The sequence below is a fragment of the Miniopterus schreibersii genome, assembly GCF_964146895.1.
Source record: "Miniopterus schreibersii genome assembly, chromosome: 1".
Taxonomy (NCBI): domain Eukaryota; kingdom Metazoa; phylum Chordata; class Mammalia; order Chiroptera; family Miniopteridae; genus Miniopterus; species Miniopterus schreibersii.
The window spans coordinates 184,490,908-184,512,755 of record NC_138101.1 but is presented as its reverse complement, the minus strand read 5'-3'; the positions used below and the strand labels follow the sequence as shown (position 1 = coordinate 184,512,755).

Sequence of the window (21,848 nt, the reverse complement as noted above, 5' to 3'; positions counted from 1 at the left end):
ATTACAAAATAAACTGTAAAGTTGGTGTTTAAAACACACTCAATTAATTTTAACCATTGGTATGAAGGGAATCACAACAGGTGAATTATGATCTGCAGTAAGTGGTGTGAGGGAGGGTTAGTGCCACCTGAATACTCTCCTAGAGGAGGCAGGACTAGACGTGGGCCAGATTTGTATGTGGAGGCAGAGGTAGAGGCCGGGAGAGGGCTCCCCTCCTTAATTTAGTCAACAAATCTTAAAACAAGACAACACAGGAATGCTCCAAGAGGAGTGCCTGGCCCATGGCAGCCCTCAATCAGACCTGGTGGTCACTAGCTATTATCACACAGGAAGCCCCTGATGCAGGTCTAGACCATGGCATGCAATGGTGGAGAAGATCCCAGCTCTCCTGGAAACCTCATTCTAGCATAAGGACAAATAAGTAAATTAAGATAATTTCAGAAGAGCAGAACCACTATAGAGAAAATAAAATGACTGAGGCTAACATTAGACTGGCTGCTCAGGAAAGCCTCTGTAAGCGGGTGAGGTGAGATTGAAACTGAGAAGGAGCCAGCCACTGAAGAACCAGATGGGAGATAGGAGGGGAACACCGGACAGACAGGGTATTCTGGGCCAAGGGACAAGCTGCGCCACTCATGCAAAGGCACTACCTAGCTAGAACAGCTAGGACACCATAAACACAAAGACCAGTATGGCTGGACTGCCAGAGAGCATGATATAAAGACTGATCCCCAGACTCTCACTCAAAATTCTCTTCGGGACTGCACGTTTGTGTCTCCACCCCACGCCCACGCCCACGCCCACCCCCACCCCCAGCTGTTACCTAGAGGGGCTATCAGTTTCCTGTAGCAGGGCAAACTGAGGAAAAGCTAGATAAAGTTAAATAGCTCTCTCTATTGCAGGTTTCCAAGAACTTTTAACATGCTAATTACTCAACATGGGGATGCAGAATGCACAGTCTCCCAAACTTATGTGACAAGGGAGGAAAAGCGCCTCACAGGACTATGCTCTAAGGAAGTCCCTTCTGGAAGAGCTGCATCTACACTGGACCCTGCAATCACACCCTTCCGGGCCCTCCTGGGGAAGGCCAACTGCTTCACAAGTTTCTGAACCAAATCCAATGCTTTCTGGGAGAGGACACGATTGCTAAAGAATATAGGGTGTCCTCAAGCTAGAAGTCAAACCCAACTCCTCAAACCCATTCTGCATCTTTAACTGGACTCATTCACCCTCCCATGAAGAAAGAACTTCTGGTGCTCCAGGCCTGGGCAAGGCAACAGTCAAGGGGCCTCGCCTTCTGCTCCCCACCTCTGCTCTGGCCTCCTCCCTCCTTCCAGTGCTTATCCGCTGCAGGTATTGTGACCACCCCCTACCATTTGGCCCCAGGCCAGGAGGGAGGCTGGGCACTCTGAGGGAGGCACGTGCTTTCTTGCAGAGAAGAGATCTTTGCATTGTCTTCAAGCAAAGGGGAGCTCTAGCCCTTAATAGGGAGGAAGGGGTCATTCCTGCAGGCTCAAGGGTGTAGGGAAGGCTGCGGATTCAAGATTTTCAGATACACCAACTGGAAGTCCCCACCCCTTGTGTCAGAGTCCCATTCTTTCCTAACCAGGGCCCTGACCTTGGTTAAACTCAACCTAAGCACTTGCTTTCTTTGAACCCAGCTCTTCTGATGATTGAGTCCTGGAGGAGCTGAGAGGCTGAGATGACCTTTTCGGGTTATCCCGGCTTGGGGGCGGGGCCAGAGCTCTGTACCCTATATTTTGTCAGTCATGGGATGGAAGCCACCCAGAAATGGGTGTGGTTCTTTGAACCTGAGGCCATCAAATGCGGCTGACCTGCGAAGAGGGCTCTAGGCCACAGCACTCCCAGCAGATGGCGAATCAACCTTTCAGTCCTGCGGGAAAGCTCCGAGTGGTGCATCACCCTCCCAAATAAACTATCTGCACCCAAGTCCGTGTTTCAGGCTTTATTCTCAGTGAAACTGAGACAAAACCAACTAGTACCAGTTGGAATGTTTAGTTCACTCATAAGGGAGAATAAATTCCCATTGTCCACTAAGTTGTTATTTAGGAAACGAAGGAAATAAGAGCTTTTCTATGGGGGGGGGGGGGGCTTTCTAGTCTCTGGAAATATCTGAATGAAGCCTTAATGATTTTCTTCTCTATTTCTTTTCCAAGAAAGTCCTTTATTTCACCCAGCTTGAACCTAGTGTTCAGGGCGGGCGTTCTGAGCCCCCAAACACTGAACACCATCAGCCTCTGTGAGCAACACTCTGGGCGTCCAGCAGGGAGCTTCAACATTCTGGTGGAAAGCGCTGTACCAAGTGTGAAAACAGAGCGAGGCTGGGCTGGTGATCCTGCCCTGACAGAGGTCTGGGCTTGGAGCAGAGCCACACCGGGAGGGCAAGTTCAACTCAGCTGTGCCCAATAGTTGCCTCCTCCTCTGCCTTCCTAAACACCTTTCCAGAATGCAACCTATCTCAGGGCAACACAAGAGCATAGGGAGAACTCTCAGAGCTTCAAGCAGCTTGGAAATGAGGAGAGAATTGGTTACATTGCAAAGCAAAGGCAGGCCTAGGAGGACAGCAGGCTGTTAAGAGATGATAAATGACCTGGGGGCAGGAAAAGGCACATTTTCTGGGATGGCCTCATGTATAGCATAGTTCTAGCCAGAGCTCCTCCACTGGGCTGAAGGGCTGCCTCGGCCCCACACAGCATCCTCAGCCAAGGCCTCCAGCAGCTACACGTCAGCAGCTACACGGGCCGGCCTCACCCTTGTCCCCAACATGTACCCTAACCCGCCCTCTTCCTTTACCGAAGCCACTCTCTCTTTATATTAATGAACAGATCTGTTGGAACCGTGAGTGAGGAATGGTATAAAAACCATTGCCGTTGGCATCAGACTCACCAAAGGTCTAATCTCATTACCACCTACCCCTCTGGGCCCTCGGGCAACTTCTTCTGTGTGCCTTGCTTTTCTCATTTGTAAATTGTAATTACTACTTCCTAATTTATAAGGTGGCTGTGAGGATTAAATGAGATAATAAGGTTGAAACTTGCCCAAGGTACTTAATAAAATCTGCTTCCTCCTCCCACAGTCAGATGACTTGCATTGCCCTAACCTGTACTGAGAGCTACTGTAATACAACACATGACACTGATCAAAGAACTTAAAATCTGTAAGCTCCACAAAGGCAGGGACCATGTCTCTCTTTTCCTAAACCCTCTCCTGAGGATATGTTTTTACTGACTTTAGAGGAAAGGAGAAAGAGAGGGAGAAAGAAAAAAAAAAATGATGTGAGGATCATTGATCAGTTGTCTCCCATACACACCCCAACTGGGAATTGAACTTGCAACCTGGGCATGTGCCCTGATTAGGAATCGAACCCACAACCTTTTGGTGTATGAGATGATGTTCCAACCAACTGAGCCACCTGCCAAGGCAGGACTATGTCTCTTTCATTCACCATGTATACCCAACGTGTAGCACAGAGCCTGACACATGAAGGTACAGGAATATTTGTTGATTGAATAATGGATGAATTGTGCCAACCTGAATCTTAAAACCTTAGAATTTGAAGAAGCCCTAAAACAGCATCTAGTCCAGGGGGGCAAATCATTTCCTTGCTTGCTCACCCCAAGTGATATGTAGTTAATTCCTAGAGCACTATGTTGAGAAGGATGCTGTGGCCACACAGCAATTAGCAATATCTGCCAAAAGTCTGAAAGGGGGTGAAGCATCACTAGTGCCTATACTTGCACTTTTTGGTTCAAACCAACATCATTTTACAGATGAGGAAATGGGAATCAAAGATCACATAGCCTGTTAGTGGCAGACTTGGACAGAAACATCAACTCTGGATGTGAGCAGCAGAGAAACCAAGGCTGGCAATAGCCTGATTTACATGATAATGGCAGCAAGTTGGGAACAAAAAGCCAGAGAGACTGCACAGCCTTTCCTTCCAGCCACTGTCCCAGGATAAACATTTCTCCTCAGCCCCCATTAGCAGAGGTGCAAGCAGTAATCCAGAAGAAATGCTGATGGATGGCACAGACTGAGAAATGCCACTTAGTCCCAGAGACCAAACTCCCGGTGAATTCCCTCTTAACCATGCTGTGTCCCTTTAGGCCACTTGAGTCCTGCATCCGATTCTCTCCGCTTCATTTTTGGTAAGTAGCAGCCCCTCCCTCTTCCTCAGCCTCCCGGGCTCCTCAGTCGCAACATTTACCTTAGATTTGAATAATGGATGAGCTGTGCCAACCTGAATCTCTCAAAATCACTGCTTGGGAGAAGCAGAGAAGAGTAATTAGCAAATTCAGCATTCTGGTAACCTTTCTATAGGGAAGGATAATCGTTTGTTAGCTTAAGTAAATCCCATGCCTTCATTAGCTGTCTGTCGTTGACCAAAGGAAAAGCAACAATGGGCTCCCTTACTGCACCTGGCTCTGTAAGATGCTTGTGAGACAAGTCAAAATAAACTATGGGGCTGTGAAAAAGAAGAATCTCTTACCCTTTGGGACAGCATGGATGGAACTGGAGAGTATTATGCCAAGCGAAATAAGCCAGACAGAGAAAGACAAATATCATATGATCTCATTTATATGTAGAATCTAATGAACAAAATAAACTGGCAAGCAAAATAGGCCCAGAGGGCATGAATTCATGGAACAGACTGACAGCTGTCAGAGGGGAGGAGGGTGGGAGCGACAGGAAAAGATTAACCAAAGAACACATAGTATATATGCATAGCCCAGGGACACCGACAATGGTGTGGGGAAGGCCTAGGGTGGGGCGGGGGCGGGGTGGAGGGAAGTAAAGCGGGGGATGGGGAACATCTGTAATACTGTCAACAATAAGCAATAAATAATAAATAAATATTTTTTAATCTAAAGCTGAAGACTCCCAAGGAAGTGATGCATAACTTCCCACTCCATAGTGTGGGCTGTACATAGTGACTTCCTCCTAAACAGTACAGTACAAAAAGAGGCAAAAATACCAAGAATAACAACTTTACATTGGGGAAAACCTGGCAAATGCTGCAAAGGTATTAAGAGTCATCTCTAAATCTGCCCAGGTGGGTGGCACTGGTAACACTTCTGGGGACAGGACTTGTCCACATTCTCCCTCCCTCTGAAATGACTTTCTCATTGAGCAGCCAGCTGGCCTCTCTTCCCACCCTTTTGGTCTGAGTTCTGCCCTCTGAAATCTACAAGAAAATTCTGGAGCCAAGACTCTCTTCTCCAGCATAGCCCTCAAACGTTTGAGTTATGCTTTATCAAACCCAAAGAGACCTGCAAGCATCTTCCAGTCCCAAACCTTCATTTTCAAGACCAGGAAACTCAGACCCATGGGGCAGGAAATTGATCCAGTCACACAGGCACTGAAACCCAAGTTTAAAGCCCCTTTCTTTGTAGCACAGCTGCTCTTAAGAAGAGGGTTGACATGTGTACCTGGTTTGCTCTCTAGTGTCCACATCGCCATTTCTTTCACCACTCATGGTAATTCGGGACATCCAGATTCTGCAAGACCCTCCCAGGAAGACTGTCATCAGCTGTGAATGTCTCTCTTGCCCTCTCCGTAGTCCTTTCCAGAAACAGTCAGGGTTAGGGAAATTAAAGAAACCAATATCCCCTCTCCTCCTAACAGCTCATGTCCCAGATTGAGTAGAATGCTCCAGATGAGAAAGAACCAATGTCACTCTGTGGCACAGGGCTCCAAATAAATAAGCACCCTTCCAGCACAGCTTTCTTAAGCAAGCTTCGCATATACACTGGCTAATTGTCACAGGCATGTGGCATGGATCCTCATGCAGCCTTTAGCCAACTGAAAGGTCAAGGTCAAAGTGACCATTACTCTATGGCTCTACTACACCTTCCTATCTCTTCCAAAAAGCTTTTACCGACTGGGGAGGGATAAGAGAAGGTGCCAGGTGAAAAATAATAGTCACTGATACTGCACAGGTGTGTTATATAAATTACTCAATGACTCATTCAATTGGCATTTATTGAGGGCCATGATGTGCCAGGAACTGGGCAAAGAACTGAGAATACCAAGCTCATAGAAAGGCATTCATGTCAACAACAAATTACAGAACCATGTAACAAACAATGAAAGTGTGACATGAAGAGGTAGCACCAGTAGTTGTCATTATTCAGAAAAATAAAAAGACAGCAACCCTTTGTAAGTTACCCTGCTTTTTCCTTTTTCTTAACTTTTGCTCTGTGAAATCCAAAAATCCATGACCAACTGCTTAAATAGAGAAAGTGCAGGAAAGGAAAGAGGGAGGGGCCAAGAAAGGCAGGTAAACAATTAGGAAGTAATGAAGAGTCTGCGAAAGTACCTATCGACAACAAATAGGCTAGGGAATACTTGGAAAATGGAACACATACAAAATCAGCAAATTGTAAGCGTCCACATTACTTAGTCTTTGGGGAAAATACACTAACACTGACATTTTTGAAAAGTGCTGGAGAACAGCCCAACTGGCCACGGCTCAGCGGTTGAGCATCGACCAGGATCCAGGAGATGGAGGTTCGATTCCCAGTCAGGGCACATGCCGGGGTTGTGGGCTCAGTTGCCAGTCGGGGGCGTGCAGGAGGCAGCCGATCAATGACTCTCTCTGGTCATTGATGTTTCTCTCTCTCCCTCTCCCTTCCTCTCTCTGAAATCAATAAAGACTTTTTTTTTAAAGTGATGGAGAACAGAGGAACAAAAGGAATGGGGGATGTAGGTAGAGGTATCCACCTTCCTAAGTCAGAAAAAACAAGAGCCCTAAATGGTTTGAGAAGATTATCATTAGCATTCAGAAGAAACAATGGAATAGACTTTAAAATGCTTAAATAGCTCTGGCTGGGTGGCTCAATTGGTTGGAGTGTCGTCCTGTTCACCAAAAGGTGGTGGGATGATTCCCGGGCAGGGCACATACCCAGGTTGCAGGTTCAATCCCAGTCAGGGTACATACAGGAGGCAGCCAATCAATGTTTCTGTCTCATTGATGTTTCTCACTCTCTCTCTCTCTCCCCCTCCCTCTCTCTCAGATCAATGTTTTTTAAAATGTTTAAACAACAAAGATAAGTAGAGGCCACGTGGACCACCAGGTTATAGAGCAGAGACACAGCTGCCGTTTTGAACCAGGAGGCAGAAACCACGAGTGTCAAAGCCCAGAGACACCCACTAAACAGCAGCAAGGGTTATTAATGTTACTATTAAGAGTTCCTCTGGCCTTTCCCTTTCTCTTCCTTGACCTGAAGTAGTATCACATGTGGCATTTAAATGCAAGCCTTGACGAGAACCAAGCTGGTGGCTAAGAAAGTTTCCCGAGGATTCTGTCATTGCCATTTGCCAGAGAAAACCAAGAGTGACCAGAGAAAGGGCAGCAAATGGAGCTCAGGCCAGTCTGTTGCAAAGGGCACCTCTGTCTAGAGTCCATACACTTCTTTTTTTTTCTCATACACTTCTAAACACACATCAGGACACACTCCACCACCCTCTCCTTCATTTACGCTGCAGCCACCCTTCATCCACCCTTGCCAGCCACCAAAAACTCAGGAATCTGGACTGAATGCCAGTCAAGGCCTCCCCAGTGTCGAAATGGGCCCAAGAGCCATCAGCCCTGTCAGGAAAAGGAGTGGTTGCTCCTTGTATCTGGGTGGGTGGAGGGTGCAGGGAAGATCAAGACCATCCCCACAAGAGGCACTAGTCAACCTTAGGCAAAGTGTTAAAAGAAAAACAAGAGACCTTAAAGAAGAGATAGCATTTTCTCAGCGAAGTCTAAACTTTGCCAAAGAGGCACAAGGTCCTTGACACAGTTACTTTTAGGCCACAGCTCTGGTTCACGCAGCCCTGAGAAAATTGGAGCTTCATGCAAGAGTGGTCCCTAGGCCCTGGGAAGACGTGTGTGTATACACCTGTGTATTAGCCTTAATTTAAGTGTATTTCTTTATTATTGGTCACTGTCAAAAGAAATTTTTGAAAATCATTGCTGTCAAGTAAACATCAAAGCTCTAGTCAAACTAATCATTCATTCATTTACTCACTCATTCAAAAATATGCATTGAGCACCTACTATATGCCAAGCCTCTGAGAATACAGTGCTAATAGTCACAGTAGCAAGAATTTCCACAGTTCTTGTTCTACTCTTGGCTCGCTCCTAAATTCCTTACATACGCTAAAGAACTTGGCCATCACAACAAGCTTATGAGCCAGGTTCCGTTATTACAAACATCCCATTCAGATGGGTAACTTGCCCAAGGTCACATAGCTAGTTAGTGGCAGAGCTGGCATTTGGCATGCAGTCTAGCTGCAGAGTCCCTGCTCTTATCCGTGAAGCAAAAGTGGCCAAGGGCTTCCCCTGTTACTCCAGAGACATCCTTGTTAGAGCAATGGATTGTCTTAATCCGAGGCCACCTCAGACTGGAGCCAGGTTACTAGTTCCCCTGGTCTAAATTTATTGTGCCAGCTATTCGAATGGAGGCTTATACTCTGGCTTCCTGAGAAAGTGCTGCTCAGACTGTCCATCCCCCTTGACATTTCTCACAACACAAATCAAGAAATCAATGGACTGGCATTTTCTTGATATAAATTATGTGCCTCAATGGCAACACAGGGATGACAACAATATCTACCTCAGAGGATTGTTGTAAGGAATTTCTTTTATATCTAGCTCATAAGATTGCTGTAAGGAATTTTTAAAATATTCTGTATTTCAATCCTCACCCAAGAACATGCCTAGAGAGGAAGGAGAAAGAGAAGCATTGATGTGAGAGAGAAACATCGATTGGTTGCCTTCCATACGTTCCCCAAGTAGGGATCAAATCCACAACCCAGATATATGCCAAGGTATGTGTACTGACCAGGAATCGAACCAGCAACCTTTCAATGCATAGGACGATGCCCAACCAATTGAGCCCTTCCAGCCGGGCTGTTGGAAGGATTTCATGAAATAGTATACGTAAAGTGTTTACCCAATGCCTAGTATATACTAAGTGCTATTAAATGTTAGCTAACTATTATTTACTGAGCACTAAGTAGTATCAAATTTATCATCCAGTGGGAGAGACCGTGCAAGCAAGACCATGCCTACAGACGGCTGTACAGGGGTAGAGGAGTTCAGGGAAGAGGAACTGCACTCAGCAGGAAACTGCAGAAAAAAGACATCCTGAGGTGAGTCTTGAATATTGAACCAGTGGGTGAAGAAGGGAGGAAAGGATGTTCCATCTGGACGGAGGGAACAACTTGGCAAAGACACAGAGGACTTTCGTGTGCAAAGTAGACAGGGATAAATAAAGGTATGTCAACACAGTTTCCCCTTACGCAGCCATGCCCATGGGCAATGTCACTCAAAATGTCTCCAGCAAAAATTCCTGCAGCTCAAGTTTTTCCAAAGTTGTTTCAGGTGTTGAAATATACATGTGACATAGTTTTATAGACTCACTTCTAGGCAGGTAAAAATGTCAGCCCTAAAATAAACTTAAAGGAAAGAAATCAGTCCCTAAATGCATTAGAAGTGGGGCTCTTTCCCATCAGACTGGGCATGCTGAAGAGACGTGGTTCTCAAAGTGAGGTTCCCGAGCCTGGGAATCTGTTAGAATTGCAGATTTGGGGCCTCACCCAGACCAACTGAATTAAAAATTCATGGAGGTGGGGCCCAGACCTCTGTGTTTGAGAACCATGCTGTAGAGAAACTTCCCAAGAAGAAAGCAAGGATAAAAGCCACAGCAGTGCAGGCAACAACAGCTCGGATGAAGCTCTGTGTTCACTGCACCGAACGCTGGGCACCGTCTTAACAAAGCAGCTAAAGAGCTCGGCTTCTGTAAACCCACAACCCTGGCTTTGAACCCCGGCTTTGGTACAGGATGGCTGCCACTTCCCTTAACCTATGCACCCTCATTTGCAAAACAGGATAGTATTTCCTCCCTCTTAAGATTGTCCCAGGACTCAGTGAGATGTGATGGTACCTATAAGGCCCTTAGCACAGAGCAGTTCCCTGAAAGCCAAAATGCTGGAGGGAAAACTCAACCAAAGCCACCCTCTCGAGGAGTGTTAACATCTCCATGAGTTCTAACAGCCTCTGGATCAGCAGTCTCCAAGCTGGGGTACACATGTTCTTGTGGGTACAAGCAAACTTGGCTTGAGGGCATGGATAGATTTATGAGGATCGATTTCAGAATCCTCAGTTTTCCTTCAGATTCTCCCAAAACTGATCTGCCTGCAGCTGGGGCAGCAGGCAAACTCTCTTCCCCTAGCTTCTTTCTTTCCTCCTCCCACTTAACCCAAAGAAAGACACAGTTTTCTCTCCTCTTAAAGCTTAATACGATGTGTCCTGGAGTACAGACTTCCAGGGCTCCAAACAGCAACATCAACAGAAATGCTGAGGTTGCCTGTGTGTCTAATGAGCGGGTAAGAAATCCACTTGCAACTGAACTCAAATGACTGTTTACAAGTTCTTTTCCAGGTCAGGTGGTTTCCAATAACCAAAGGAGTACCTAATTGAGCTGTCAGCTAACACAGCGTTAAAAATCATTTTTTATGATAAATCACTATGAGATTTTTAATATATGGCTTAGCTCAAATAGTTGAACTCAATTCGAATGTAACAATAATCCTTACATTTCCATTTACTTATATGAACAATGTTTTCAGCGCTTGTGTCTGTTTTAAATTGAGGTATAATTGAGATATAACATTACATTAGTTTCATTTCAATGTAATGATTCAGTACTTCTATATATTGTGAAATGATCACCACAATAAGTCTAGTTAATATCCATCAGCACTTATGTCTTAATAAACAAAAAATAGGCTTGCAATTGATGCCAAACTTAGTCTCATTCTAGCAATAAGTGATATTCACCCATAGATACACGAAATAATTTTTTAAATCCCATCCATCTCATAGCAGATGCATTTCCAATGAATTTCACTTCTGTGTTTAATAATTATATATCAAAATGTAAAATATATTTAGGTTGTTTTTCTCAGTTGTATAATAATTTTAATAATTCAATCCAGAAGAAATGTTTCAGTACTTAAACCCTTTTAGTCACGTAAATGTTTTAAAATGCTATTTCCATTTATAAGTATGTTTTTGTTGCACAAAAGTATGATACAGAAATCAATAAAAAACTTTCAAGCATAAAAATATATTACATTAGGAAAAATTCTGTGGGGAATGTGGAATAAAAATATAAGTTCAAGGAGCAAAGGAATGATGCTAAATTCTGACTACTAAAGCAAAGCTTATTTTTGTAGTTTTAAACGGAAGGTAATCATATCAAATCACTATCACATTTAGATTTCATTGGGAACTTTTTAAAAAGCAGTAAAAAGGTTTATTTTTAATGTCAGTATTTACGATATGCCAAAAATTATATTCTTTGCAACTTTGTAAAGTTATAATGAAAATTGCAGGTATCAACTTTAAAATGTACAAGGGGGCCCTGGCCAGTGTGCTCAGTGGTTAGAGTGTAGGCCTACGCACCAAAGAGTCTAGAGTTCCATTCCTGGTCAAAGGCACACACCTTGGTTGCAGGTTCGCTCCCCACCCCGTCGGGGTGCATGCAGTAAGCAACTAGTCAATGTGTCTCTTCTCACATCGATGTTTCTCTCTCTCTCTCTCCCCCTCCCTCCCTTCTACTCTCTCTGAAAAGCAATGAAAAAAAATATTGGGTGAGTATTAACAGAAAAAAAATGTACAAGGTGGGAACACTATCTCTTACACAATTCTTTCAAGGGGCATGCAAAGTAAAAACAATGTGAAGACTTCCGTTATGGAAAACCTTCTCCTTCTCCTTCTCTGTCATCAATAAGTGAACATATTAAACAGACATGGCCTTTTTGGTGCTATATTGGAGGCTAAGAAGCATTACAAAGAAGTAACCGGCCTTATCTCTGTTTTCAAAGACTTACCATCTAATTGAGCCAACCAGGAAAAAAAAACATGCAAAACAATGGAGGCATGTGGTAGACAATGGTCTTGCCCACACGGTGCTCATGTTCTCCTGTGTCCTTGCTAAGGGAGCCCAAGTTGTATTTAGGACAGCAATGTGCCAGGTAAACACTCATTTTCCCAGACTCTGTTCTCATCACAAATTTTGTGACAAAATTCTAGCTGATGAGACACAAGTGGAGACCTGGGGATTTCTGGGCAAGTTTTGCTTTTCTAATAAAACCATGTAGATGGCTCTGCCTGTCCTTTCTTCTTCCCAACTTGAATGCTGACCCAATGCCTAGAGCTACAGCATTTATGCCAAAACTCTGAAGCAACAAGCATGGGGGCGAAAGCCAACATACTAAGGATGGCAACACAGACATATGGAAAGATCCTGGGTCCCTGATGGCCATGCTGAGCAGTGACCAACAACAGCCTACCTCCAGATCTCTCACTGTATTAAATACACACACACACACACACACACACACACACACACTTCTACTGCTGTGACTCACTGCTAGTTGGATACTCCAGTTACTTTTACTATGGAACAAGCTACTTCAAAACATGGTGACATAAAGAAGTCATTTTATTAAGCTCGTGGACTCTGTGAGTCAGGAATTCAGACAGGGGTCAGCTGGAATGGCTTATCCCTACTCTGCAATGCCCGAGGCCCCACCAAGGAGACCCAGGTCGCTGGGAGTGACTTGAACACCAAGGAACGAGAACAGTTGCGCCTGACGCACCCACTTCCAGGTGGCTTCTCCACTCACGTGCCTCATGCCTTAACTGGGATGACCACAGCCTGGACTCAGTGGGACAGCTGAACAGAGTCCCTACACAGATGGCCCCTCAGTACGGCCTAGATTTTTCACAGCTCAGTGGCAGCATTCCAAGAGCAAGCATCCTGAGAGACTGGAGTAAAAGTTGCACAGCTATTTATGACCCAGCCTCATGCTAGAGTCACGCAGTGTCACTTCTGCATGACTCAGTTAGGTGAAGCAGACACCAGATTCAAGGAGAGCTCACATAGACCCCACCTCTCACTGGGGGGAGTATCAAAGAACTTGCAGCCATTTGTTAAAGCCACCACATTGGTGGAGGTTTTCTCCTTGCGACTGGACGCATTCCTAACCGATACAATGGAACATAATAAGAAACATGAAGTTGAACAGCTCAGTTACGCTGCTGGGCTCAAAGGAGGAAAATTACTAAGAGAGAAGTAGTCAAGGAACCTCATCATAAACGGACACGGCCCGAGGGTCCGGAAGTGCACAGAGGATCGCAGCAATGCTGCTGCCCACCCCAGTGCTAGAGATGAGCTCAAATTCCAGCCTTCTACGCAGAAGCAATGCGGCTTTGGAAAACCCTAGCTGAGTCCCATTTTTTAGATCAGCAAATGGAGACCACATGCCAGAGTTACGGCGAGGCCTAAATAAAACAGCACGAGAAGGGCGTACCATGGCGCACGGCACTCAGTAAGTGCTCAATAAACGTTGGGCATTGGTCCGTTCATTCAAAGAACTGACACGTGTGGGAAAATTGCACGAGCATCAACCATAAAAGCTGACAGAGAGTCAGTAGTCCTCAAGCACAAGTTAGAGCCCCAACCCTCCCTCGCGGGCTCAGCAAGCTTTACTGACATTTATGTAGTGCAAAGCGTAGAGGGTTTAGGCCAAGTTTCCTGAGGAAAATTAGAATAGACTCTAAAAGATGTGATGTGCCGTGGCCGGCGCGGCTCAGTTGGCTGGGTACTGAAAATCCCCGGTCAGGGCGTATTCCCAGGTTGCAGGTTCCATCCTGGGAGGGGGCATGCAGGAGGCAGCCGATCGATATTTCACTCTCACATCAATGTTTCTATGTTTTTCTCTCTCTCTCCCCCTCCCTTATTCTCTCTCTAAAAATTAAAAAATATATATTCTGATGTTCAAGCTAAGAGTTAAGTTTCTTGCTGATAAAGCCCATCCCCACTATTGCTGCCACTTTGGAAAAATCTATTACATTTCTCATGAGAGGTCTACAATCCCAATCTGGGATATGTTTTCTAAACATCAGATCTGAATTGATTTATTTTATCCCTAAATGCATTGGGCCACTATCTTCCTGAATGGATTAAGTCAGACCTTCTATTTTTATCAGCTGGCTCATTCAGTCCAATTCCTTACTATAAATACCTGCGTGCACTTGTTTTAAAGTAGAACTCTTTTGTCATCTGATTGTCCCAGTCTAGATTAGAGAGGGATAGGGGAGAGAAAAAAAATTTTAATGGGATAAAAGAGAGAGAAGATGAGGCTGCATTGCTCTACTGCATTGCTCACCAGCTATTTTTAAGGACTCCAGGATCCATAGCTGACTGGGTGCAGGAGAAAGCCAGGAGGGTCTAGCCCTTCTTTACGTGTTAACCTTGAGAAGTTGGCAGCTGTTTGGGAATCGGTGGAGCCACTCAGACTCTTTCCTATTATCTCATCCGCTGAAAGTTTCCTTTCCAGAATCCCCTGTCATAACATGTGCATACTGATGCCAGCTTCCAAGGCAGGCAAAGAGAGGTTTCTCCTGGTCTTACTGCTCTTGAGTAAAATGAAATTTTCATAATATCTCATATCCATCTTCTTGGATTCCCAAAGAAAGGCACACTGAGCTTTCAACAAATACTGACCAAACTCCTACTGAGCTCAAGGCACACAGAAGAAATAGTCAGAGGAAGGGGTGGGCCTCACATGCAGCTGCCCAGTGCACTATACATCAGGAAAGGTGTACTCAAACGTCACCAGAGAGCTAGTGTGTCACTGGAAACTCAAGGAGACAGAGGAAAAAATGTATTTTCAAAACTCTTCTCTGGAAAGGAGAGTGTGCAGCTGAAGGAATACTGTAAGGTGGTCCTGGAGATATGGCCTTCAACAAGGAATATTTATCATTTTAGGGTGGCCAGTGTCTAAATAGTCTCCCTACCTTGAGGTTTCTACCAGCGGTCCTCTATTTTTACACTCACTGTCCCAGTTTTCAGGTCCTTCTCCAAATTAAAGTTGAACAAATATTTGATTTGAACAAATATATTGATTCAAGATAGCAGGAAATTATCAACAATTTATCCAGATTCCCACCCTGGCCGGGTAGCTCAGTTGATTAGAGCATTGTCCCGATATGCCAAGGTTATGGGTTTGATCCCCAATCAGGGCACATACAAGAATCAACCAATGAATGTATAAATAAGTGGAACAACAAATCAGTCTCTCTCTCTCTCCCTCTCTCTCTCTCTTTCCCCAAGGATCTCAGAGGGTTACAAAAACCTAGCTGTGCAAGTGTCAGGCACCAAGGGGCCACTGTGATCCCATGTAGCAGCCAATGGGAAGCAGCATCTCCTGGCCTCGTTCAGATGCACGAAATGCAGGTGTGCCTGAAATAATAGACAAGAGAAAAGTACTCATCGAGTATTTTCAAAAACAATTTATATGTGATGACTAAATGTGGCTTTTCTCAGAAATGCAAAGCTGGTTTAACATTCAAATATCAACCAATGTAATTCATCATATTAACACAACAGAAAAGAAAAAATACAATTATCTCAATAGATTCAGAAAGATTATTAGAAAATTATTCATAATAAAAATTCTCAGGGTTCTTGGAAGTTTCGGAAAGAGCGACACAGAAGTGGTAGCAGCCACTGTTGTCTTCACCACTCCCCCAACTTCCCCAGCCCACCATCGCAGAATAATAAGCTGGGATCTACCATACCTATTGAATAACTATGGAATATTATATCCAAATAGAGAAAATTGGAGAAAGTACCAGTAGAATTATATATCAGGGTAGACACAAAATTACAGGTCAAGTGGTAGCCATGAAGAAAATCAGATGAGAAAGTAAAGAGGAAGAGTTCCTAGTACTGTAATTCTGGAAATTTCTCTATTAAAAGAACTTTGTCATTCAAATATAGTCAGTCTTCAAGAGGTACTTATGGTCCTGGCCAGTGTGGTTCAGTTGGCTGAGCATCATCCTGCACACCGGAAGGTTTCGGGTTGGATTCCCAGTCAGGGCACGTATGGAAGGCAACCAACTGGTGTTCTCTCTCACATCCATGTTTCTCTGTCTAGCTCTCTCTCTCGCTCTCTCTCTCCCCCACCCCCTCTCTCTAAAGTCAATACATGTAGCCTCAGGTGAGGATTGAAAAAAGAAAGAAAAATTATGTGCTTATGAAGGATTCCAGGTTACATCTCATCTCTGAACACCTTGGATCTCCAGAAATACTTGGATTCTATCCCTTCCAGTCAGTCCAGGGATCCTGCACTTGTTAAGAGTTGTTTGTACCAAGTCGTGCAAGGGGTTGTGTTCTGTCACTAGAAGAGATCTCACAGAGACTTGAAACCTCAAAATCTACTGATAACAAAGGAATAATTAAACTGGCTGGCTTGAGCCTTGCCAGAGCTTTTGGAATACCTATCAGAGGAAATGCACATGCGGCAGCGGCCCTCTGACACCGACCTCCAGGAGCATTGCTGGGCCCAGCTCACAGCTCAACTCCAGCTGACCTTTGCAGTGTAGACACCATGCTTGCAGAATTCGCAACTAATAAGCGACTTTTCCATGGGGATTCAGAATTTAATCAACTCTTCAGGATTTAAGGGGAATCTTTACAGGACTTTAAGAATACATTTCCCAAGTGGAAACCGGGAAACCTAGCATCCCATGGCAAAAACTGGGTTGAAAATACCTCAGATTTGCTTTCAAAAATGTTCGTTTGTGATCCAGCCAAACAAGTTTCTGGCAAAAGGGCACTGAACCATCCATATTTTAATGATATGGACAATCAGATTAAGAAGATGTAGCTTTCTGACAAAAAGTTTCCGCCTATTGTATAAAGAACAGATAGTGATATTTTTACTGTTAACCCTACTTTTGTTCTGTGTATTTTTCTTCTCTTTGTTGTAAGACAAGCTGTACTTCATCTTCTGATTTCAAAAGTGTAATTTAAACATGTAAATATCATTCTATATGAATTTAAATATAGTAATTCTATGAATGTGTACAGGTCTTGCTATAACAACTGTTGCTATAATAAAACTATAAGTCTAGTATTGATGATAGGAATTGGGAAAATTTCTTAAGAAGAAAACTTCCTCAACCCAATACAGAGCATCTGTGGAAAAACAACAACTAACATAATATTTAGACTGAAAGGCTAAATGCTTTCCCCTTAAGATCAAGACTAAGGCAAGAATATCTGCTCTCACCATTTTGTTCAACATAATACTGAAAGTCCTTGCTCGTTTAATAAGGCAGTAGAATAAATCGAAGGCATCCAGATTTGAAAAGGGTAAAACTCTTTGTCACAGATGACATGATTGCCTATATCGAAAATCCTAAAATATCTGCAAAAGAGCTGATTTTATCAAGGACACAGGACACAAGGTCTATATAAAAACATAGAATTTCTGCCCAGCCAGTGTTTCTCAGTGGTTGAGTATTGACCTATGAACCAAGAGGTCACCAGTTCAATTCCCAGTCAAGACACATGCCCGGGTTGCGAGTTTGATCCCCACTAGGGGTGTGCAGGAGGCAGCTGACTGATGTTCCTCTCTCATCTGCATTTCTATTTCTCTATCTCTTTCCCTTCCTCTCTCTCTAAAATAATCATTAAAAACATATATTTTTAAAAAACAAAAAAAAAATAGAATTTCTATATGTTATTTGGATACTGAATAATTGGAAACTGAAATAAAATAGATACCATTTGTTTGAAAAAAAATACTATATTAGTTCTAGATTGCTGAATAACAAATTATCAGTTTAGAACAATAAACATTTATTATCTCACACAATTTCTGAGAATCAGGAATCTGGAAGTAGCTTCCCTGGGTGGTCCTTCAGCTAAGGGCCTCTCATGATGTTGCATCAAGATGTTGTCCAAGGCTGCTGTCATCTGAAGAACTGACTGAGGCTGAAGGATCCATTTGCAAGATCAATCACTCACATCTTGCTGATGGAGGCCTCAGTTCCTCATTTATGGAGGTCTCTGTTCTTTACCACATCGGACCTTCCAACAGAGCGGTTCCCATGTCTTCCAGAGCAAGCGAGAGCAAAGAAGCCGTGATGCCTTTTTTTACCAGTCTCAGAAGTGGCATTCCACTTCTACCATATTCTATGGGTCACACAGACCAACTCTGGTACAATGTATGTATGGGGGCTGGAGCAGGGTGCCAGGTATTATATACAAAGCCATTAAAATCAGATGGAAAGGTTCACCGGGAGCCAATTTAGAGGCTGGCTACCACAAGTACCATTTATAATATCATCAAAAGACATAAAACACTTACGGATAAATTTACCAAAACATATATTAAATCCCTACACTGAAAATGATAAAATAATCACTGAAAAATTTAAAAAAGACCTAAATAAATGAAAATATATACAATGTTTATGGATTGAAAGACTCAGTATTGTTAAGATACAGGTATTCAATATAATCTCAATCATAATGTCACCAGATTTTTTCTTAATAGAAACTGATATGCAATAAAATTTATATGTAAATGTTAAGGACTTAAAATAGCCAAAAAACTTTGAAAAAAAAGAACAAAGTTGGAGGACTCAGACCACCTCCTACACTACATCCTAAAATAGTGCAAGAATGACACTATTTTAAGATTTACCCTAAAGTTCCAATAATAAAGACAGTGTGCTATTAACATAGGGCAGACACAGAGATCAATGGAACAGAATAGAGTGCAGAAATAGGCCTACTCGTACATGGTCAGTTAATTTCTGGCAAAAATACTGAAGCGATGCAATGCAAAAAAATTTTCAACAAATGTAGCTAGGACAATTGACTATCCCAGGAAGAAAATAAACCTTAAACATTGACTCACACTACAAACAAAACTGATCATTGGCTTAATCTGTAAATGCTAAACTAAAAATTTCTAAAAGGAAACACAGGAGAGAAATGTTATGATCATTGTATAGGCAAAGAATTCTTAGGACACAAAAAGCATATATTCTAGAAGGAAAAAAACTGATAAATTGGACTACGTCAACATTAAAGCAGGAGGCAAGAACCCTTCAGAGGAGGGCAAGGAGAGACAGAACCATCTGGATTACACAGGACCCCAAACTGAATAGGGAGCACCCTGTTCCCTCCAGTCACCAGAATATGAGAGTCCAGCCACCTGGACACAGTGTCAACATAACGGATTCAACTCCTCAACTACTTACGGAGCATCAGAGCCAATAATCACTCGGCTGGCTGTCATTCACAGGGGCAGGATAGAGGAGGGGTTAGGGGTGTAGGCTCTGCCTTTAAAAGAATGAGGGCAGTCTCTAGGGCACAATCTGTAGGATAATAACTGGAAAAGTGCAAAACCGAGTAGCGAAGGGCACCACATGTATAAAGAAGGGGGTATGTCCGCTGGTGGTGCGCAGCATGTCTCTGGAAGGACTCATAAAAAACTGGTCAAAGTAGCAATGGGAGGGGCGAGACTAAAAAAGCAAGCAAGGAAAAATCATTTGCACGGCGTGCCCGAGAGTTTGGATTCTGTGTCGTGGAGGTTCAAAGACAAATCAGAGATGTGATTAGATTTCTATGGGAAGAATAAATTAAAAGGCAAGACAGGGAGGGGAGACCAATTAGGAAGAGTGGGAGTAATCCATACTTGAAAGTATAAGGGACTGAACTAAGAAATGAGGAGTAGGGCTGGAGAGGAGTGAATGAATTTTAGAAGCGTTGGGGAGAATTGGCTGCACCTGATGCTGAAGGATAATGTCTTTCCATTTGGAACGTTAAAATAGGAGTAACAGTTGACGTTTGTATAGCACTTGCTCCCCACCAAGTCCTGTTCTAAAGTGCTTTACACAATCAACTCATTCAGCCGGCTCGTGGGGTAAATACTATTGTGACTTCTCGTTTTGCAGGGGAGGAACTGGGCTGCTCGGGTTGAATAACTTGCCTGAGGTTACAGTCCAGCGAGTGGTATCATTGCAGCTTAAACTGAGGCAACCTAGGACTCGAGCCTGTCCACGCTCTGGACCACTCCACTCTGCTGCTCATCATTTAAAAAATGGACCAAAAAAATAGGAGGAGCTGGCCAAGGAAAACAAATGATTAGGGCGGCAGAGGAGAGCCTAGAGGCCACAGCACCCCAAAAATAAGGGAGGCCAACACCTGTTTCTTACCTCAGTTGTAATTAAATACTCAATCCTGTACAGTTGACCCTTGAAAAAAAAAGCCCATAGCCCTTTTCTCTTTTATGAACCTTACTTCATTATACACCCAAAGGTGACAGTTAAACTCCAAGAATCCAAAGTTGGGGTCTGTCTGCCTTCCCCAAAGGATAGGAGGTGGAAGGTGCGATCGGGATAGACTGCATGAAACTGGCTTTAACCTCAAATGTATCTCAAGAGGTGGATAACATTTTTCCTACTGGCATTTGGGATAGTGCACGTGGGAGGAAAGGGACCCCCCCTCCCATGTGAAGTCAGAGGAATGGAAGAGTGGAGGTCATGTTTAGGATGCAGCATGAGGTCAGATCTGGCCAGATGAAGTGATGGGGGGCAGCTGTGAAAGGTAAGGTTGCAAAGGTACATTGGAAGCCTCAGGTACAGGAGGGATGCTTGAGGACACTCATATGACAGTTTCATGGGATCAGAGACATTTTCTCCCCAAGACCTCTAGAAGTGTTTGGATCCCAGGGATACCAGGGCAGGCTCTCAGGATGGTATAAAGCTGGAAAAGAGCTAAGTGTCCACGTAAGAGATGAGACAGGTAACTTTGTTCTCTGGCCCCCACTCTGCCGGGCAGGAGACCATAGCATATTCTCTGAGCTTGGATCCCCTCCTCCTGGTTCCTGCAGAGCCCAAGACAGGACAAGAGTGGGATCCTCACACAGGTACCTGCTGGAGGACCTTCCCCAGCCAGGGCCCCTGTGAAGACTCCCCAGTCCTGGGGAAGGGGGAGCCGGCTAAGTTCCTGGCTGCTGAGTTCTGGCAGGTGCCCGCTCCCCTCAGTGTCCCCTGCTGCGCCTAAACAGCACCTTGCAGCAGCCTTGCGGAGGGGATGCGTCCTGCTGCTTGAGTTAATTACAGTAATTATACCTGCTCCCTCTTGGGCTCTGGTTTGCTTTGTTCCCAGTTTTCTGCCCGCTCATTTGCAAATCTAATCGCTCTGTGGATTGATTTTTTTGAAAAAAAGAGATGGCATGGAGAGACAAAGATATGGAGCAAAAAATGTGAGAGAGAAAAAGTGGGGTGGGAGTAGGCTGGGAGTGGGCTGGGAAGGGGGGTGGGGAGGAGACAGGCGGAGGGAGAGGAGTGGGAAAGCAGATGAGAGCTTCAGCGAAGGGAAAGAACTGGGAGAGCAGGCTGGGTTCCTCTCCCCCATGGGGGTCCCAGAGTCACCAGCTGAGGCCTGGAAGGTAGCACTGTGGACACCGCTGTCCCCATAGCCCTCAGGCCTTTCCATGGAGTCCCCAACTTCTCCCAGGCCTGGCTGGTTTGACACAAATGACAGGAAGCTGAAAGGGCACTAAATTCAAACAATACCAGCAGATATTCATGCTCCCTAAATACTGCTCTCCCGGGGGTTATGGGACTTCTGCTCACCCGGATCACCTGCACAAAGCTTCAGCGTTAGGCAGCTGAGAGGTAGGGGGGAGCTCAAGTAGGGAACAGGAAGAAGCAGAAACTGCTCTGAGGAGGGAAATTGAGAGATGGGTGGGGAGTCTTTTCTTCTCACCCCTATCCCATCCTGGAAACCCTCAGGAAAGATCCTGGTACAAGGGTTTTCCAAATGTGCTCTGAGGAGCACTGAGAGTCCCCAGGGAGCAAGAAAGGACAAGTGGGCACATATATGCTCAAAACCCCTTTCACTGGCCCTTATTCAGTTCATATATTGGGTTCCACCTAAACTTTGGTTTGAAAAATA

At 44.3% G+C, this 21,848-nt stretch overlaps 1 pseudogene across 1 annotated transcript; it reads left to right on the top strand.

Moving 5' to 3' along the window:
- Nucleotides 1-13,393: 13,393 nt before the first annotated feature.
- On the top strand, nt 13,394-16,755 carry LOC308552316 (cyclin-dependent kinase 1 pseudogene; annotated as a pseudogene). Its single transcript has 2 exons — nt 13,394-13,410; nt 16,129-16,755. The product of its transcript is annotated as a cyclin-dependent kinase 1 pseudogene (transcript).
- Nucleotides 16,756-21,848: the final 5,093 nt, after the last annotated feature.